This window comes from Talpa occidentalis, unplaced genomic scaffold, assembly GCF_014898055.3.
Source record: "Talpa occidentalis isolate TD23 unplaced genomic scaffold, MPIMG_talOcc4v2.1 talOcc4.10, whole genome shotgun sequence".
Classification (NCBI taxonomy): domain Eukaryota; kingdom Metazoa; phylum Chordata; class Mammalia; order Eulipotyphla; family Talpidae; genus Talpa; species Talpa occidentalis.
This window is the reverse complement of record NW_023600993.1, coordinates 45653472-45674065: the sequence shown is the minus strand read 5'-3', so window position 1 is coordinate 45674065 and position 20594 is coordinate 45653472. Positions and strand designations below refer to the sequence as shown.

The 20594-nt window shown below is 39.1% G+C and overlaps 1 protein-coding gene and 1 long non-coding RNA gene across 3 annotated transcripts in view; one reads left to right on the top strand and one right to left on the bottom strand.

Annotated features, from left to right (window-relative positions):
- SYNPR (synaptoporin) overlaps window positions 1-20594 on the bottom strand; it is a 315247-nt gene that overhangs the window by 127086 nt on the left and 167567 nt on the right. The gene's annotated exons all lie outside the window — the stretch shown is intronic.
- Window positions 1-20594, top strand: part of LOC119230724 (uncharacterized) — a 71288-nt gene that overhangs the window by 12028 nt on the left and 38666 nt on the right. For both annotated transcript variants that reach the window (XR_005121799.2, XR_008551867.1), the window contains 2 exons: window positions 4682-4738; window positions 15391-15442. This is a non-coding gene — a long non-coding RNA (uncharacterized LOC119230724). The remainder of the gene's footprint in view (window positions 1-4681; window positions 4739-15390; window positions 15443-20594) is intronic.

Sequence of the window (20594 nt, the reverse complement as noted above, 5' to 3'; positions counted from 1 at the left end):
TCTTCAGACCCTTGCCTCCTTTTTTATCCTCATCTCTCATTATCTACAGTGAAAAATAAGTTACTTACATCTTCACCCTCCCCCAAACAATCTTGGCCATCTTTGGCCTACAAACACTTACTTATGCTGCTCTGCTTTCTGAGAGTGCATTCCCTATCCCATGTTTTGAGACACAGTTCAAGTGCTACTTTTTCCATGCAGTGATATTTATATCACTTCTTTATAATATTGTGATGGACAAAATAATGACTTCCTCAAAAGATGCCCATGTACTAATCTTTTGCCATGTAATTACCCTACATGGTAGAAGAGACTTTGCAGATATAATTCTATTAAGGGGGATTAGCTTGGATTATCTGGATGGGCCCACACAATCACAGGTCCTTATAAGAAAGAGTCAAAAAACTCAGCACCAGAGAAGGAGAGAGAGAGAGAGAATATTTAAAGATGACTGAATGAGGCTATGAGTTTTGAAGATGGAGGAAGTGGTCATAAACCTAGGAATGCAGGTAATCTCTAGATATTGGAAAAAGCCATGGAAAAGATTCTCCCCTAGGTCTTCCAGAAGGAATTCAGCCCCACTGACACCTTGATGTGGAAGTCACATCACTTTTAAGCCTACACCTTAAAAGATCTTGTGTCTTCTATGTTCATTCTCTTGGAATCTCAAAATTGTCAGGAGAGTGAGTCCAGACTAGTCTACTGGTGATAGGAGATAAGTGGTCTCGTATTTTCTCATTTTTTTAATCTGACAGGCAGTTAATCCTTAGAGAGAAGAGCCCATTTTCAACCAGAAAATGACCATAGAATCATGAGTGAGCCCAATCAAGTCCAACTGATCTCAGGTGACCTAGAGAATCACAAGTTCCATAAATAGCCTAATTTCAAGACATTACATTTTAAGATGGTTTCTATGCAGCAAAAATGAACCGATACATAAATTTCAGGAGTATTAAGGAAGAGAAAAGCAGAGGGCAGTGCAATCTAAGTAAATCATATAAAATCAAAGCAGAATTCATGTTCTTAGTAGATTTTATGAGACTTTATTAATGCATTAACTCAATTACTTTATCCTATACCAAAAGAGAACAAAGTGTCCCAAATAACCCTGATCTTCACAAAAGGTGTGTGCATAACCAGTATTATGAGGAGACAAGGTAAGAAAATAATTAATTAAAACTGAGAGCTTTAAAAGGAGAGAGTGAATCATAAAAAGTGGGTTGAAAGTTGCACCATTTAGAGGGAACAAAGGCATAAGGAACAAGTCAATACACAATTTATCATGTCTGATGTTATCAGTAATACCCAAAGCACCAGCCAGGAGTAAGGTAATTATATAACCTTCAATGGGCATGGCAAAAACCCAGTGGAGGCTGTGGAGTCTTCCCTCTGCCTGGACCAATGCTTACTTAACATTCAATGTATCCATGATATGGTTTGAGCTCTGTGGACCTGTGTAGTTTTTCAGGGAGTGTTTCCTCTCCTTCTTAGGAAATACAAATTAAAATTTGCTCCATGGAGACACCTGACCCTTTAACAAGTATGTAAGTTTAATGATTTTGTTATCTGCAGGTTCCTTTTACTTCTTCCTGTTTTCTAGATAATAAAGTCAGTTGTTACATGTTAAAGCACTTGAAGCTCTCTTCAATCTTATTTTGACCTAATTTACTTTAGCAGATGCAAGAAACATCATCGTAAAGTTCATTAAAATGCTCCTTCTGTGCTTTCTGTGCTTTGCCTATTGATGAGAATTAGATGTTCTCAAGTTCTAGAGGGAAAACAATGACCTATTAGACCTTATGGAAGAAAAATGAAATAATAAAAAAGGATTATTCTAAGTGGTGATATCATTTAAATAAAATGGATTACAAGAACAAAATAATAAATGATTTGAAGTAAAAGCTATCCTTGGAAATTCAAAATTTACTCAAAAAAGAAAACACCAAATAGCTCACCAGGAAACTCATTACCTGGGGAGAGGGAAAACAAGAGGGCTCTGAGTACACTTAGCTTGTAGAGCGATGGCCCTTCATAGGCACAGAAGAGGAAAGGACTAAGTACAGCCCCCCTTTAACACACAGCTTAGCTGTCCAGGAGGGAGCCCAGAGAATCCCATTGTTGAGGGGCCTCTCAGCAAGGAGGGGAATTTCCTCGGGTCTACCAACTCTGGCAGAAAACACAAGGAGTTTTAGTTGATATTTCTATTTGGTCCTCATTTGAGGTGGGAGGCTCCCATCTTTATAAAGGCGAGTGGACTTGAGGAAAAGTATTTCAGAGCAAGGGGAAGAAAAAAATACAAAAAGCCCAAAGAAAATTTCCAGATGGAGGTGGGTTCACCAGGAGGATGGGGACCAGCAGCAAGACCTCAGGGAAAGAGCTGTGATCATGAATGAGATCTGCTCCTTTGCAAACAGTATGTGCAGTGGTTCAGAGCACAAGCTTTGGATTCTAGTCAATCTGAGGATAAACTTTGTAACATCACTGCCTAGTTCTACATCCTTGAACCGATTCCTAAATCTGCCAAACTTTGCATTTACTCATCTGCCAAATGAGAGCAATATCTCCCACCTCAAAGAACAGTTGTGAGAATTCAATGTATTAAATTTATTTAACACTTTCTACCCTGGGCTTGAGCTTGATCCACAGCAAGAGTTTTTGAAAATGGAAGCTATAATTGTTACTTCTCTCCTCCCCTTCTCAGATCCTCCTGACCAATTTCATGAAATTATTTACTCTTCACCTGGCAAGTCAGCCTGAGGAGGCCTACTGGTACTTATGCAACAGAATGCTGGAAGAGCAAATTCTGAATGGTTGTCACTTATTCATTCATCAAATATGTTCTGAGGATCTACCATATCTAGAACCATATGTGACAGAAAAAAACAAGTAGAGCCTTTATATTTGAGGTCTATTTCAGAGTAAACAATTTAATGGGGCCAGGAAAAAGTAATTGACATCTGGGTATGACATCATATAAACACACACACACACACACACACACAAACTATATACAATAGCAAAATAAGAGAGAAAATGGGGCCTTGAGTTTTCAGGTTGAATGCAACTATCACTCCATGAGCAAATATTCAATTCAACTGATAGATTCAGTTGGGCTTGGCTGTACCAACTATCCATGAGTATTCAACAGGCTGTAGGTATTACCTTTTTTTTTTTTTTAATAAAGGGTCTAAAGAATGGAGATTGAGCCAACTAGTACAATGAGAGTTTTAAAGAGTTTGAATTGCATTTGCAAGTTATAAATTTTCATTATCATCATTATCTGATGCCTTCAGGTCTGCTTTTTAATTGTGGAAAGAACACTTAATATGAGATCTATCCTCTTAAACTTTTAAGTGTCCAACTTATCATTGTTGACTATAGGACTAATGTTTTACAGCAGCTTTCTAACACATATTCATCCTGCTTGGCTTGAAACTTTATGCTGAGGTCCCTATGTTCTTGACCTTTCCTTATTTCTAGCTCTCACGTTCTGTGCATTGCAATCACCATGGCTAACCCAGGATAAACTATAGCTCTTAGCTTTGAGAACCTGGAAGAATGAGGCAAAAGAATGATGCTTTCAAGAATGTTATCATCTTAAAAGTCATGATTACAGGGAAAACCACACCCTGCAATCACACTGTATTATTTATGAACTAAATTCCTTTCAGTTGACGCAAGAAACATCACTATAAAATTCATTAAAATGCTCCTTCTGTGCTAAATGGATGGATTTATTTAATAAAATGGATTACAAGAACAAAATAATAACTGATTTGAAGTAAAAACTATCCTTGAAAATTCAGAATTTACTCAAAAAGAAAACACCAAATAGCTCACCAGGAAACTCATTCTTACCTAGAGAGAAGGAAAACAAGAGGGCTCTGAGTACACTTAATTTATACTTCAGTGAAAATATTTCTGGATAATATCTGCCCTGTCAGAACTTTGGGCCACATACATTAGAAAATCACTTACTCTTATTCATTCTTTAGCTATTTGTACTGTTATGAAAAGTGGCCGACCAGGGCCTACCTGATGGTGCAAGGGGTTAAGCACCACACTGTGAGGCAATCCTCAGCCTTTGCAGCGTGAATTCAATCCCTGGCCTGCCAGGGAGCAACCCATATAGCGAGGCAGACTGCCCCTGTCTCGTCCGCTGCTCCCCTCAGCAGTGTACTTCAGTCAGTCTGCCTGTTCTGTTCCCCGCTCTGTCTCTGGTGAATCCTCTCACACTCCCACATCTCTGGCCTGTACCCCAGCTCTTGTATGCATAAATAAATAAATCTTAAAAAAAAAAAGTGGCTGACCATCCTGAGGTATTTCCAATTGTCTCCTAGATTTTATACTTCAAGCACTGTTGGGGGCAGGGGATGTGGTACTCCGTGTGTGTGTGTGTGTGTGTGTGTGTGTGTGTGTAATAAAGGCATGACCAATTATAATAGCAGAAGCATTCATGTTAGAAATAATTTCAGAGTTTGAAGAGTGTAATATGAATTTTAACCTCAATGTTAATAAGATAAGCAAATTAATGAGGTTATTCTAGAGTCCAGGGGGTGGCCATGTACAATTGGAGCCCCATTGTCTTCTAATTGTGCTGGAAGAGTTAACACAGTAATTAGATCCATGTCTGAATTTTTTTTCTCTTTTAACATGTTGTCTCTAATATTTCCATTATTAGATTGCAGTATGGACTAATAAGAAAGAGAATGAGAACAAGGAGTGTTACATCTTCAAGGTACATTCAGATTCATAGCTGGTAAAATTCACTAGATATAATTCCAATTTTGAGTCAGTAAAATAAAATTGTTCCTAACTTTAAACCAGAATGTATTTATGAAGAATTTATTAGGAGTAAAATTGTTCAAAAGTCCATTCTAAAACTTAAGTAAAGTTGTGTTTGGAAAATTCCATAATGCCTAACAGATTATATAATGTATATGCACATAATTATAATTCTCTGGAAGCTGATATTTCATGCCTCACAAATTCCATTTGATATTAGGTTATTTATTCTATTTGCATCCCCAACACCATCATATTTAGACAATGGTAATAATTTAAACCTAAAATAACTTTAGCAAGTCCTTACTTGGAGAACAATAACACACAGTAATCCAACCTTCTGGAATCCTGATTCTTTTATGGAAGACTTTTTAGGAATTGGCAAATAAGGAGAGGGTCCACAACAGAGTTAGTGCTGATTTCACGGAGAAAAGAGCTGAATTTGAGTCTTTGCACCAAACACTGACTAGCCACAACTGTCTAGTCAATTAATAATGGTCATTCTGAGCCAAAGTTCTTTCACTTGATGGAAAACTCAATAGATAATTAATCTGGGCCTCCCTGGTGGTGCAAGGGGTTAAGACACAATCTATGAAGCTATCTGCAGCCACTGCAGCATGAGTTCGATCCCCGGCCATGGAGCAATCCATATGGCACAGCAGACCTCTCCTGACTCACCCACTGCTCCTCTCAGCAGTGTATTTCCGTCGATCTGCCTGTTCTGTTCCCCACTCTGTCTCTGGTGAATCCTCTCACCTCCCACACCTCTGGCCTGTACCCCAGTTCTTGCATGCATAAATAAATAAATCTTTAAAAAAAATAGATAATCTGTTCCTGATGTTATTGTTAGCATCACATAGAATGATGTATGAATTTGTCGACTATGAACCTGTAATTGTGAAACATTCTCAAGGAAGATGAAATGATGATACTGCCGATGGCCAAGTTTTGGATCAATGTAATATTTTCGAATAGGGTGACATCATTTTTTTTAAAAATCCAAAAGAGAAAATCCTAAAACTCACAAAGATGAGAAATAAGTATTTATATCTTCAAAACTTTTTCTCTAGGTGCAAATTAATGAGGTTATTCTAGAGTCCAGGGGGTGGCCATGTACAATTGGAGCCCCATTGTCTTCTAATTGTGCCCTTAATAAATTAATGCTCAATTCAAATATAAAAATATGGGTTTGAAAGAATGAAACATTTTAAATTGATTCAAATCTTGATGACCAATAGAGTCATTATTCTATTTTCCCACAAAATGTTTAACAACTGTACGTTCATGTTGGACAATTCATGTACCAATAACATTAGGAAGAAATAGATTAATTGTATATTGAGATTTTCATCAGGTGAAGGAAACGGTGGTTCAGAACAGTCTTTTTTTTTTTTTTTAAAGATTTATTTATTTATTTATATAAGCACTGGGTACAGTCAGAAGCGCAGGAGGGTGAGAGAATTCACCAGAGCCAGAGTGGGGAGCAGAGCAGGCAGAAGGACCAAAGTACACTGCTGAGGGGAGCAGCGGGCAGCAGGAGAGGTCTGCCCATGTGGGACCCTCCTCTGGTGGCCGGGGAGCAGCCGGGGATCGAACCAGCGCTGCAGAGGCTGCGGGCAGCTTCACAACCCAGCGCTCAACCGCTGCACCACCGGGGAGGCCCTGGAACAGTCTTTTTTTTAAGATGTATTTATTTATGCATATAAGAGCTGGGGTACAGGCCAGAGATGTGGGGGGTGAGAGGATCCACCAGAGACAGACTAGGGAATAGAACAGGCAGACTGACTGAAATACACTGCTGAGGGGAGCAGAGGGTGAGACAGGAGGGGTCTGCCTCGCCATGTGGGTTTCTCCCTGGCTGGCCAGGGATCGAACTCATGCAGCAGAGGCTGCATATGCTTCATAGTGCGGTGCTTAACCCCTTTCACCAACAGGGAGGCCCCAGAACAGTCATTTTTAATTGGCTAGATATTAAATTAGTTTGAAAGAATGGCCCATTCCTTCCATCTGATTTATGATCTCTATTGCTTTTACCATAAGCTAACATTCTCTATTATTTGTTTGTTTTCCCCTCTCTACCATTTTTACAACGCAGTCTCATTCCCAGTGCCCAGAAAAATTTCTAGCACTTAGTAGAATGTTAATATTTATTTGTTGACTGAATCATCAAATGAATGAAATGACAAGATCTAAATGGTAAATTAAGCCACATCTAAATTATTCAAAGTTGGTTTCTAATTAAGGTAACTAATTTATAATTTCATGATTGTTATGATAATGTAGGTGATCTGAGAGTAATGATTTTGTGAAAAACCAATAATAATAGTTATGATTTATTTAGAGTACATAGTATGCCAGATAATTTCACACACTATTGAGAATGGCACAATATCCTGTTCCTCCCTGCAGTGGTGTGAATATTTTCCTCATTTTGCAAGCGAGAGAACTGGGGTTTGAAAATGTAAATCATTTCATTAAAGGATGTGGGATGTTTATATATACATACATACATGCATGCATACACACACAATGGAATACTATTTAACAATAAAAACAAATGAACTCTTGCCATTTGTGACAACTTGGGTGGAACTGGAAGGGATTGTGCTAAGTAATACAAGACAAAAGGAGAAAGACAAATAGCAGATGGTTTCACTCATATGTGGAATATAGAGAAACAAAACAAAGAGTCAGACAACCCCAAGCCAAAAACAAATCCTAGAAATCTGAGTATAAAACTGAGGCTACCAGAGGGTGTAGAGTAAAGGTGGGAGGGAGCATAATGGACCATGGTAGAGGACTGTGGGTGCTTTAGTAGTGGGTGTGGTGTGGTTACATAGTTCTTAATTATATGCACTGCTGTAAACCAGTATTACTCTCATAAAATTATTTAAAATTATAAAAAATAAGTGAATAAAAATAAAAGTTGCACAGTTACTGGGAGAATGGATTCCCCTTGAAATTAAGTATGGATGGGGCCACAGTGATATTTTCTCCTTAAGGGGGATTACTTAACTGTAAAAATTAAATATGATTTAGGGGCCTCCCTGGTGGCACAAGGTGTTAAGACGCAGCCCATATTTGATCCCTGGCCAGGGAGGAGACCCATACGGTGCAGCAGACTCTCCTATCTCACCTGCTGCTCCCCTTGACAGTGTATTTCAGTAAATCTGCCTGTTCTGTTTCCCACTTTGTCTCTGGTGAATCCTCTCACCCCCCCACACCTCTGGCCTGTACCCCTGCTCTTGTGTGCATAAATAAATAAATCTATAAAAAATTAAATATTATTTAATGTTTGCCTGAGGTCTTTGCTGCATCCTCATTCTGGATAGACATCTTAAAAGGCATATTTAGTCATACTCTCTTGATGTTTTAAGAAATATATTTTATCATTTATAGCTCTTCTGAGAAGTCTGATTTTCACTTAATTATCAATTTGATAAACTCCTCAGTTGATTCTGATATAGAGGGCCCATGGATCACAAAATGAGAAACTGATTCTTCTGAAGGTAAAAGACTACAGAAATTTTCATCCCCAAACTTCAGAACCTTCCATATAGAATACTGGATTCCATCCACGAGGAGAACTGAGGTCATGCTCAAGGTCTGGCTGAAGAGAGAGAGCAAAAGAAACCTGGGGTGGTCAAACCACTGATTGGTTTTCTCACAGTCAGAACTGGAAGCTCCACTTTTTAACTTGTTCTGGAATTGAGCTTTAAAACTTCACTGTGTGTATGAATCAGCTAGAGATTATCTAAATGTAGATTATGATTCTCAGTAGGTCTGGGTTGGGATCAGAGATTCTGCATTTTAAACAAGTTCCCAGGTGATGCCAACACTGCTGCTTTGTCATTTTTCCCTTAGAATAGGAAGCTGTAGAAGGAGCTGATCGGCTCCCTTATAATATGCTTAAAGGTTAAGATTTAGACTTGTAGTCCTATGCTAGGAAAGTAAGTGCTTACTCAGTCACATTAAAATGATCCTTTCCCCCATCCTCTTTCTACAAGTATTTCCAAGGAAGAATGTTCTATATTATCTTTTCACAGGTTAACATAGCATGTGAGAGCATGGGCTTGGGGTCAAACACACCTAAGCTACAGTCTCAGAACAATGACTTAAAAAATATGTGTAGGCCTCCCTGGGGCCTAAGGGGTTAAGACACAGCCTATGAAGCTGTCTACAGCCACTGCAGCACGAGTTCAATCCCCTGGCTGGCCAGGGAGTAACCCACATGGCGCAGCAGACCTCTCCTGACTCACCTGCTGCTCCCCTCAGCAGTATGTTTCAGTAGATCTGCCTGTTCTGTTTCCCACTCTTTCTCTGGTGAATTCTCTCATCCCTCGCACCTCTGGCCTGTACTCCAGCTCTTGTATGCATAAAAACAAAAACAAACAAGCAAACAAAAAAACAAAATATGTGCACTTGGACAAGTGGCTCAAGCTCTCTTGCTTCCCCATCCCTAAATTAACAGTGTTGTCGTGAAGGCTCACACCCCTAAGTGGAGAGCCCAGTGCCTGGCACAGTAAGTGCTACATTAATGTCAGCATCTTGCACTCTTATATCCTATTGTGATCCACAGTTCAATATTCCTAGATTTATTAAAAGAATCCATGCCCTTCCAGATTTTATGGGCTCCAATCCTGTCTTTTTCTAACTCCCTCAAAGAGTTGTTATGAGAACTAAATTAATTGGTATGCATAAAATACATGCCTGTCACATAATTAGTACCCAAGATTGCTTAGTTTTTATTTTTAGACCTTACTACAAAGACAATTAAATCACTTAGAGAATTTTTTTTAATTCTCCCCCCTCCCCAGTAGACTAAATATCTTACGAGAGGGAACTGTATCTGTTTTCATTACTTCCTTATCCCAAGTCTTTACATGGACATGTATCACTACTTCATAAGTACAGTGGAATGCACAAACAAATGCATGCAAGTGAATGAGGACACATTTTTGTCTTCCTTAAGACATCCACAGGGGGCCTCCCTGGTGGCACAAGGGGTTAAGTCGCAACCTATGAAGCTATTTGCAGCCATTGCAGCATGAGTTCTATACCAGGCCAGGGAGCTACCCACATGGCGCAGTAGACCTCTCCTGACTCGCCCGCTGCTCCCCTCAGCAGTGTATTTGAGTCAATCTGCCTGTTCTGCTCCCCACTCTGTCCTGGTGAATCCTCTCACCCCCACACCTCTGGCCTATACCCCAGTTCTTGTATGCATAAATAAATAAATCTTTAAAAAAAGAGAGAGAGATCCACAGGGAAACTAGGTTTGCGAAATACTCTTTTGAAGTGTAGAATGGAAGAGGGAGAAGAAAATTACATCAGAGAACTGTTTAGGAGGGGTTTCCTCCAAATTCCTCAAAGGATGAACTGATAAATACCTGTTAGAGTGAAGGGATGAGTGAAGGGGTAGGAGTCTAGGAGAGGACTTACAGCAAATAATGGCTGGGAGAAAATATGAGCTAAATGAATTTTCTGATCAGATGTGTCAGGAAATGCTTTGAGGTAAACAGAGCATGAGAAATGAGAAATCGTTGAGTGTCCTGCATCAGGGGCTAAAGAGGAACTCACCACACACACTGAGAGACCTTCCCTGAGCTTCATTGCTCAGGGAGTAGAAAATCAGGATTTGTCAGGTTTCTGGGCTCATGTGGAGAAAGGAGGTCACAAAGTATTAGATAAAGATCACACAGTATTAGAAACAGATGGGTCAAGGTCAGAGATCAGAAGTCATGTCAATCCCTTCTCCAAAGTTTAACAATGGGTAATGACTGGAAAGGTGGAGGAGAAAGGGCTTCAAAAGAGTAGAAAGGGAAATTTAAGAGCATTCTTTAAGATGAGCTGATCATAGGGAATTGCATTTGGTTTTGTTAGAGTTATTCTTCAGTGAAGATACTCTGTGTCCTGCGATTTATAATATGGACATAAATCTCCCCTGGAGACAGAATTACCATCAAAGTATTTCCAGACTACTTTAGATCCATTCCATAACTACAGTCATTTTCCTGGTAGACCGGGGAAACATTTCCCCTAACTTCATGCACTCATCAGGGGCACAGAATGAAAACTGATCTCAAAATGGACTTTGACTATGGAAAGAAGGAAATATGATACTATTGTCTAGGTCTTAGTGGCTTCCCATGTCATCTGATAGCAATCCTCTCTGTAACTCTGGACAGGGAACTCTTCATTTGCATTTCAAAGATGAAGAGACTGAGATCCAGAGAGCGCAAATGAATTGTTTAAAGCTGTTGGTGAAGGAAACTCTATGGGAGTACACCTGAGGGGGTGGTGGGAGGAAGCAAATATTGTTTAAAAATTAACAATGATGTAAAAAAAAAGATATTAGTGCAAACCACAAGTGGGCTTTCAAAAACAATACAAATAAAGTAAATGTAAACTATTTCATCAATTAAAAAAATAAAGCTGTGCACACGTAAGTGGTAGAAATAGGATTTAGACCTGTTTCTTTTCATTCCAAGTTCAGATCTTCAAGACAAAGCAGGCAGAATCCTTTTTTTTTTTTTGATGGGCATTCTGCCAGAGCAATATACTCAGAAAGCCTTAATGGACCAAGAGTTTTAATAGTTACAGATACCTTTTAACAGCTCACCGGCCATAGGTTCAGGTACAGTGTGAATGCCTCTCGTGGGAGAGCCTTGCATCTCTCCAAACAAAGGAGCATATGTGATGAGTGCTATTCAAACCACCATCTACCTGTCTTTAGTGTGTTTTTAATCTTCCCCTCTCCTGAGAGCCACCAAGGAGCCCCATATCTCTGTGGCCTCCCATAAGACATATATGGTTAAATTAACCCCAAGTTGTTTGTTTATACCCAGTTCAAATACCAGGGACCTATCTTAGCTACTTAGCATCTGGTAAAAATCCAGAACACTCTATGTTTCTGGTATTTGCCAGGTTTGTAAAGTATCATCCTCCATTGGAGAGGACACTTCAGTTCATTGGACAAGAAGGACACTGAGCAATATGCCTTGGGAAACTCAGCTCACTTCTTGGGGTGTCAGTTTTCCAACTTTCCGAAATTAAGTTTTAATGTTTTACAGTCAGTAGCAATAGGTCAGATGGTTTGAGTGTGTCTTCTGTTTCTTTCTGGGATGCTGACTCATCTGGTAGTTTCATCTAACTTAAATCCAAATTCTAGCCACTCTGCTAGGTGGATTTCTAGAGCATCCTGTGGCTTTTATGACGTATTACTCTGCATTATGAACAGTTGAGGAAACTCAAGGTAGGTGAATAATCCAAAATCACCTATCTAATAAGTACTGAGTAATAAGCCAAGTCTGTGGATTTCTACTTCTCTGACCTCTATGTACTGCAATGCAGCATTTATTTCCAAAACAGCCACAAAGAGAAAACATGTGCGTTAAACACACATTTATCTTGTTAAATATTATAGTTTTGCAGAAAAAAACATGCAGGACATGTGAGTGTGAACAGAGGTCTGATTCAGAATTAGTTGCAAAAATTTGGGCATATGACCATTCTAAATGTTCACTTATTCATCTGTCAAACGGTTGTAATATTTTAACATTACCTCATTTGTTGACTGCCAGAACTGCATGACAAAATGCAAACCAAATGGATGTGTTGTACAAAATAAGGTATATTTAACTATAATAATAGTAAAACAAACAAACAAACAAACAAAACCCAAGAAACTCAGAGATGCCTTACTTGTCCTTGTTGGGCAAGTTGTACCAGAATAATTAGTGAAAGTAATTTGAAAATCCTTCAGTAAGTCATGAATAAGACTTTCTGAAAATAAGAGAGTAAAAATATGATAGGAAGATATGGTCAAATGACCAGGGCTTATTAGGCATTATATGGAGATAAATGTGGTTGACACAAGTTGGGGGAGAGATTGCTAGTGACATCTAGTGGGTAGAAACCAGGGATGCTGCTAACTTCTCCACAATGCCTAAAACAGTCCCCCACTCAATCAATTCTCTGGCCAAAATGTCGAGATTGAGAATTTCTGGTCTGTTGGATGTTAAGTTCAGAAACTAATGCACCTTGTTTATTTATGTGCTCTAGGACTTGGCACTGGATTTGATATAAAGTGGACACTCACTTTGTTGAATAAATGGAAAAGCAAATGAATGAAATGTATAGCTACAGAGAACCAGATAATGCAAGTTAGATCTAATGCATATTGCCAGTGGAACTCAGAGGTTTTCTCGTTACCCTCTTATTTCACCCTTCTCTTTTCACTTTTCTGTCCCGTTGCTACTTCTTCCCATTCTTTTCTCTTCCAACACTGAGCAAGAATGAGAATACTCTATCAAATCTGAGGCTGCCTAGAAGTGATAAATATCACTTATAAAATACAAGCCCTGCAAGACTTCTTCCAGCTCTCCTCTTCCAACCAGTCCATTTCAGCTAGACAGTAATCACATCAGTAAATAAATGGATTCACTTTTGTTCCCTCACTGATCATGAACAGATAGAGCCAGAAGCACATATTTCCTGCAAATGTCTTACTAGAAAAGTTCAATTATGCTTTTAAGAAGACACATCCTGGGCCATGAAATAGAAACTAGGTTTAGGTGAGAAAGTAGAAAAATGAAGGTATTTATTTCTGGGACAACAGCTAGCTGTGATTATCACAGGATTCCCACATCTGGCACTGTATGTGGTACATGGAAGGCATCATTACCTACTTGCCTAAATCCTTGCGTGGTAAAGTCAATGCTTCAATCCCTCCTTCAAATCTATCCATCATTAAAAAAGGGATTTAAGAAAATTTTTTGTTGTTGTTTCAAACATTCAATCTTGTAGAATGGCAATTTGAACACCGCAAGTTTTGAAAAATCGTATCTATTTTCCTCTCTTATGGAGATCCAAAGACAGAAAAGGATACAGGGGTTCATCACTGAGAGTTGGATGTCAACTGCTGACTTAAAAGGTCCTAGGAGTAATAATTCATGTTGAGCAAAAATGTAGCTAAAACCATATTTTTTATTATAAATAAAAGAAGCCTAAAATATTTGGCATATCTTTGCCAGAAAATCCACTCTGAGCCCACAAGTAGGTCTAAAGAAGTCACAGGGAGGGGGGCATCTATAAAAGCTTTTATGCCCAACACATCAGTTAGCCCCATAAGGATGACAGTGACATGACTATCCCCTTACATTAACCAATCCAAAACTCCACAATGAACTGGCTGCCCTGTGTTGGGAATAAGCTTTCCATAAGCTGTAGTGGAATGTGTCTGATGTTTTGTCAGAACAATTTTCCATTAGTAATTTTGGCTAGATTCTGTGTTTTAAAATGATCACTGTAAAATATATTAATTATGCAGATCCATTAGTCTGTAGAGTAGGTGTTTCCATTTTCAACTCACCCCTAATCTTTAAATATTTAAAGCCACATGGATGACCAGGAGCCTCTGCTAAGGATTTAGTACCTCATGTCACCATTTCAGGCTCAAAATCCTCATGTATTCCATTTTCTTATACAAGTATAGGGCCAAACACTAGTTCTATTTGTACACTAGCTTAGATTGTTTGATGACAAACTCAAGACTAGTCCAACACTCATTTACTTCTTAATACCAGCCACTTACTCCATACTTAATAGATTATTTTAAGCTTGCAACAATCAACATGTTTAAGCACACACATGCATAGTCAAAGAAAAGGCCAAAAGAAACAGGGGTAAGATGAAATATAAACTCTATTGCCATTATTAGAGATTTGGTCACCCCGCTGAAGAATGCTGCATCTCGTCGATGGAGACCAAAACATAATACTCTTTATTGTCTGTCAGGTGAGTCTTGAGGGATTGCCTATATCTGATGAGCATAACATACTTCATTAAAAGTGTTCATTTGATGGCTCTTAATATATTGAGAACTCTCATACATACCGTTGGAAAAAGCAGATGGATTTAGATTTCTCTATCCTGACTGGCTCTAACACCACAGTTTCTGATTAAACTACCCATTATTATTTTAAGAGAAAGTGAAAGAGGTGATAGAGAATTAGTAAGTTACCACTTTTGCCTGTGACATAAAAAATGACTAGCATTTTGGAAACAATTTACTGTGTTCTGCAGTCTGAACTCTTTAATTTACTGGGTGTCTATGAAATCTTTGTAACTTTGTCTACAAAGTTATTGTTTATTAGAGAAAACAGACTTCACCAAGAAGTGAATATTGGGCCAACACTTCAAATCTTGACTCTCAGCCTTCCCAACTTGTGATGTGTGGTTTTGTTTGTCGATTGTTTTAGATCTCTCTGGTTTTTGGTGAACTACAGTAAGGGTGTCCCAAGCTACAATGTCTTCATCATCAATAATCCTCTCTCTCTTACCAGAGAAAAGAAAAGGCAACATTTCACAAATTCACCCCATGATTGGTGTGCATTGCCTCTAGTCTAAGAAGGGCTAATTGAGGAGAAATTTCAAATATATTGATTCCATATCAGTTGGATTTTCCCTCTAATCTGAACTTACTGACTTAAGTGGATTTCAAATGGGGAGCTCAGCACTCAGAATGCCTTTGGGGACTCTGAATTTTTACTTTGTCATTATTCTCAGCATGCCTGTCAATAGCTGTGCTCACTTTCAATTACCCAGGTGGTATGGACACAGAGATATCTACATGAAATGCCACATCAGCCCTTCCCAGGTAGGTGAAGAGTGAAAGAAAATCATGCTGGTGGTGAGTAAAAGGAAGATGAGAATTCTACAAAGTTCTTCACCAATAAATAAATTCAGAGGCAATTGCTTTTTATACTTTGCATCATTGATAAACCAGTTATCTTAAGATACTGATATTTCTAATTTATCAAGGCATCTTCATGTTAACACTTTACAAAAGACCGAAAGCCAACAAGATGGATTTCTTTTGATCAATTAAAAAGGTGACTTTAATGTAACCACTTCTGTCTATCTGTCTCCTTAGGCTAGCTCCTTTTTGTCACATCCACGTCTTTCTGCTACACAAGTTGAGTGGGGAATAAAGTACACATTCTCCAATTTCAAACACCTAATTAGCTCAGAGTCACAAAAGCACAGTCTGAGAAGAAAGAGGTGATGTAGTGTCAAAAGAGGGAAACACTAATGCAAATATGGTGTGCATATCATTTCAGTCTAGAAATTGGCTACAGGTTATAGGGATGAAGTGAAACCAAGACAGAGAGGCATGATAAGCCTTCCTGTTTGAGTTTCACCATCATCATTGTGTTGCTTCAAGCAAGTTATACACTTGCCCGATCTGTAAAATAGGGTGTAAGGTTATTTCCCTCATGAAAGATTGCGAAGACTCCAGGCAATAAGCCATGCAAAATGCTCAGAAACTTTGCTGGGCAAACAGTAAATATTTATTAAACAATTACTATATTCTTCATTGTGCTAAAGAATAAATAATATCATGGTGAAAAAAATCCCCTTTATTGTTCTCTCCTATATGGCATAGATTTTTATGCCTCAGAATAGATTACAACAGTTTTTTGGCCATAGCATTCTAGACGTTTCCAAAGTGATGTTGTTAAGTACTGCGCATACTACCCCTAAGTCAAAGTAAGGGTCCTGGCCTCTTTAAGATAGAGAGTCCCCCCACCCCCATTGTCCTTCTGTGTCAGTGGGGCTGAGCATGGTTGGAGACTTACTACTTTTGTTAGCTGGCAACTGGAATTTACAAAAAAGATGGGTTCCTTCGATTGCAGAGTGCTATCCCCTCACTTCTTCACTAATTTATATTACCCAATAGCTTCAGATGATGACAAACTTTGTGTCCAGTTAATGACTTTGTACATAATCTGTTATAACAGCTTTGAAAGGAGAATAATAGCAATGAGATGCTGGAGACTTGGGGACATGGGAAGTAGGATTCTCAGTGCTGTTGAGTTCACTCGGCAGCAATTACCAACAGCCTAAGATAAAAGTTTCATTTGCTTTTTCAACAAATATCTTCTAGGGAATACTTGGTTCCAGGGAGAATTATTGGCATTTAAGGTAGTTATGAGGAACATACTATGGTGACCAGTCATAAGGGAAAAAAAGATAAATTCATGTCAGTTTGGAGGATTTGCCTATTTGAAGATTAAAATAGATCAATCAAAATCCCGTTTCTTAGAATGAGCAATTTCATTCCAGCAAGCAAAGGGTGTGTGCAGGGTAGAATGCCAAAGGAAGTAGATTTGAGGATCAGTGCATTCCCAGACACTCATTACTATTTCTATAAGCTGCCATTAGACTACTTCAGCCTCTGAAAAATTGCTATTCTGAAAAAAGATTCTATACCTACGAGGTCTAAGCACACATGATATTCCAACTTTATTTTCAAAATCTCTGAAAAAAAATATAGAAAGACATTGTCCTGCTTCTTAGTCAACAATGTCTTTAACTTTCATGATAAATAGTAATATATCTCTAGTTCTTCACCATGCAGATTTGCGCAGACTATGCAGATTTGTTGATTGTATAACAAAAGATTAAAGCATCAATGTGTTTCCATTAGAGCAATTACTTAATCATCTTATCATCCCTGTCTAGGATAATTATATTAATAGACATCCTCCCAGACTTCTAAAATAACAACAAAGATTCAGACCCTCCAATACTCTGAAAAATAAAAGCAGTCAACCAGGTAATGCACTTAAAAATCATTACTAGCAGTGGTGACCAGAGAGTAATTTTGCATTGGTTTGAATTTTATAACAGCAACTTTTTTTCTTGATCAGCTTCAGATATAGAAACTCAAGAACCAGGGCTGGGCATTTGACAGATGGTGGCACAAATACACAGCGCAAAGAAAGAATAGATGCAACAGCCACTTGTGATTACATCTTTTCATAGAATGTTAAAGATTTACTTTAATGATCTGACTACTTTTCATAGATTCAATTCTTTTAAAGGTGCCTGCACCTGATCTTAGAGGAAATTCATCCCATTCATTCTGCCTTGATATAAGACTTACAGAATTAGCACACCCCTCTCAGTACAGAATGCAATATTCAGTAGCTATTTATGGAGTTTAAGAAATTCTTACTCTGACTCTGATGAAGAAACTTTAATTAAAATGATAAGCAGGTAGTAGCATGATGAATATACTTAGGACATTAAACACTCCACAGGGGGGTGAGGTAGAATGACATTACATTTTTATAAAGTCAAATATAAGTTTGCTTCAGTAGTTTCCTTACTATGTCAAAAGAAATCTGTCACATCCTTCAACAGCTAAGGTAAGCATCACACTATCTCACAACACAGGGTTAAGCATAAGGATATAAGAAAACAAAGTAAAAAAAATGTTATCAATAAAGATTTCAATAATGATATTTAAAAAGAATTTGGAAAGAAAAGTGACTGTAGAGCCCAAATGTACCTATGCAAATACACACACACAAACACACACACACACAGACACAGAGCCAGCTGTAAATCAAGATAGATATAAACTTACCGGAGCAAATATCACCATACACATTTACAAAAGAATTTATAATCCAACTTCCCTCTCCTGAAAGAAAATAGAGGTTGTCTCATACTAAAAATAAAGCTCCTCTGTCCACAGAACCAGCCACTTATCCCTCTTTTTATGAAGCAAAGGAGGAGAACAAGAAAATCAATGAGGAGGGCAAGTGAGATGTTATACCAATCAGGTAGCAGCTTCTGCCTTATTTGCAGAGAGATGGCAAAACGGTCATATTATTAGACAGTGACAACCCACAGTCGAAGTACGGCAACCTGATACTTCCCTCTGGTGAAAGGCTGCTGCTTTGTGGGGAGGTGCTTGCCATCATGGTGAGCCCCCACACTTGGCTCTTTGCTCACAAGTGCAAGTGCATGACTGCTTTGCGCAAGCAGACTGCATCTTGAAGAGATTACCATCTCCCCTTTGACTCGGAGAGCCCCCTCCTCCCTCCAGCACAGTGCTTAAAAGCAAACCGGGAAATCAAAAGGAACCAGGATTTTGTGTGTTGGCGATGCAGGCTGGAAGTGGTGGTTTTTATAAAATCTTTAGGAATAGATTTGCATAGATTAGGTAAATGTTTATATGTTTGTTAAAATAATAATTGCCCTTATTTTTATGGAAATGCCTGGATGTTATTCATGATCCCCATCTGGGAAATTCATCCAGCACCCATAAATAATCATTAAGGTGATGGTGCTGCAGGCAGGCTTTTGGGGCCCTGGCAACTGTGGAAAGGGACAAATGACAACTTGGTTGCATGTGCCTCCCAGGAGTGTTACTTAACGCTTCTCTTGAAAATCTTCAAACTGAAAAAAATTCAGATGTTAAAACGTGAAATGGGTCTGCTTTTTCTAAATGAACCTCTGTAGGAAGGAGTAGAATCTGACCAGTTCTGGGGCTGAAATCATGGCATTCCGAGGCGATGAGTTTTGGAGGAATTAACTGAATTCCCCGAGAGGCTGCCACAAGTTCCATGCTCTCCTTGCTCTGACTTCTTCTTCTTCTTCTTCAGTTTTTAAAAGATTTATTTATTTATGCACACAAGCACTGGGGTACAGGCCAGAGGGAGGGTGAAAGGATTCACCAGAGACAGAGCAGGGAGCCGAACAGGCAGATGGACCGAAAACACTGCTGAGGGGAGCAGCGGGTGCAACAGGAGAGGTCTGCAGCGCCATGTGGGTAGCTCCCTGGCTGGCAGGGGCTTGAACCTGTGCTGCAGAGGCTGTGGACAGCTTCACAGCACTGCACTCAACCCGCTACACCACCAGGGAGGCCTGTTCTGGCTTCTGGAGAGTAATTTCTCAGCACAGGAATAGTGTTAGGTTGGTCCAGTGTCTCTGCTTTATCTTTTGTGCAGTTGGTAATGGTTGGAGTGAAAGTTCCCTTCACCAGCCATGTTTTTTTATTGGAGTTTATTTATTCAGAATCTGTCCTGAGCTTTTCTTTGGGTCCCTGTCTTTGTTTCTCTGATTCTCACCCACACATCACAGCTGTCATATCATCTCCCTTACTCCATTTCATCTTTCTCCACAGAATAGTAATGGACTGTGAGGGGAGGTTGGGGGACCAAACAAACAAACAAAACATGAAGAGGAGACAGGCAACCTGGGTTCGAGTGCCAACCCTCCACTTATAAGCCATGTGACTTGGGAAGTCCTTTAGAGTCTTATCTTGTCCTCTGTAAAACGGACATGCTGACACCTGATAGAGCTGTTGCTGGAAGGTGTGGGGGAGCAAAGCGAAGATGCCCAAGGCAGTGTGTTCAAAACCACAACCAGAGACATTTTAGGGGGGCGGGGGTGGGAGGGGAGGGATTGGGGTCAGAATGGGGGGGGCTGCAATTGTATGGGGAATATAAAAATAAAATTTATTATTAAAAAAACAAACAAACAAACAAACAAACAAAAAAACAAAACCACACTTCCTATATGCAACCTGGGCTGGAGTCCTCAAGCTAGCTTGCTCCTTTTTTCATCTATTTGCTCCCTGTCCATAAGCCTTAGAGGTACTTAGGAGCTTTCAACTGTATATACCCTGTAGCTCCTTTGAAATTTCAACAAAAACCATATTCTTTCCCCCCCTACCCTCACCTGCCAGTTGAAAAGCATTTCATTTCAACAGGGGAAGTTACTCTAGGGAGTAAATTAAGTTGAAGCAGGGAAAAAAGAGTGAGAGCCACTGGACATTTAAGTCAGCATTTGCTGAATAAATGAGTGAAGGAGGGACTGAAGGAATAATGTCCCTGTGCAGATGTCCACACAGTTTCTTCCTGGAGGCTGATAAGGAGCCATGTGAGAGGGTCTGTTTCAGTCAGGCACCCACAGGGGAGAACCACACTTAATAGTTTCTACAGGGTGGAGAG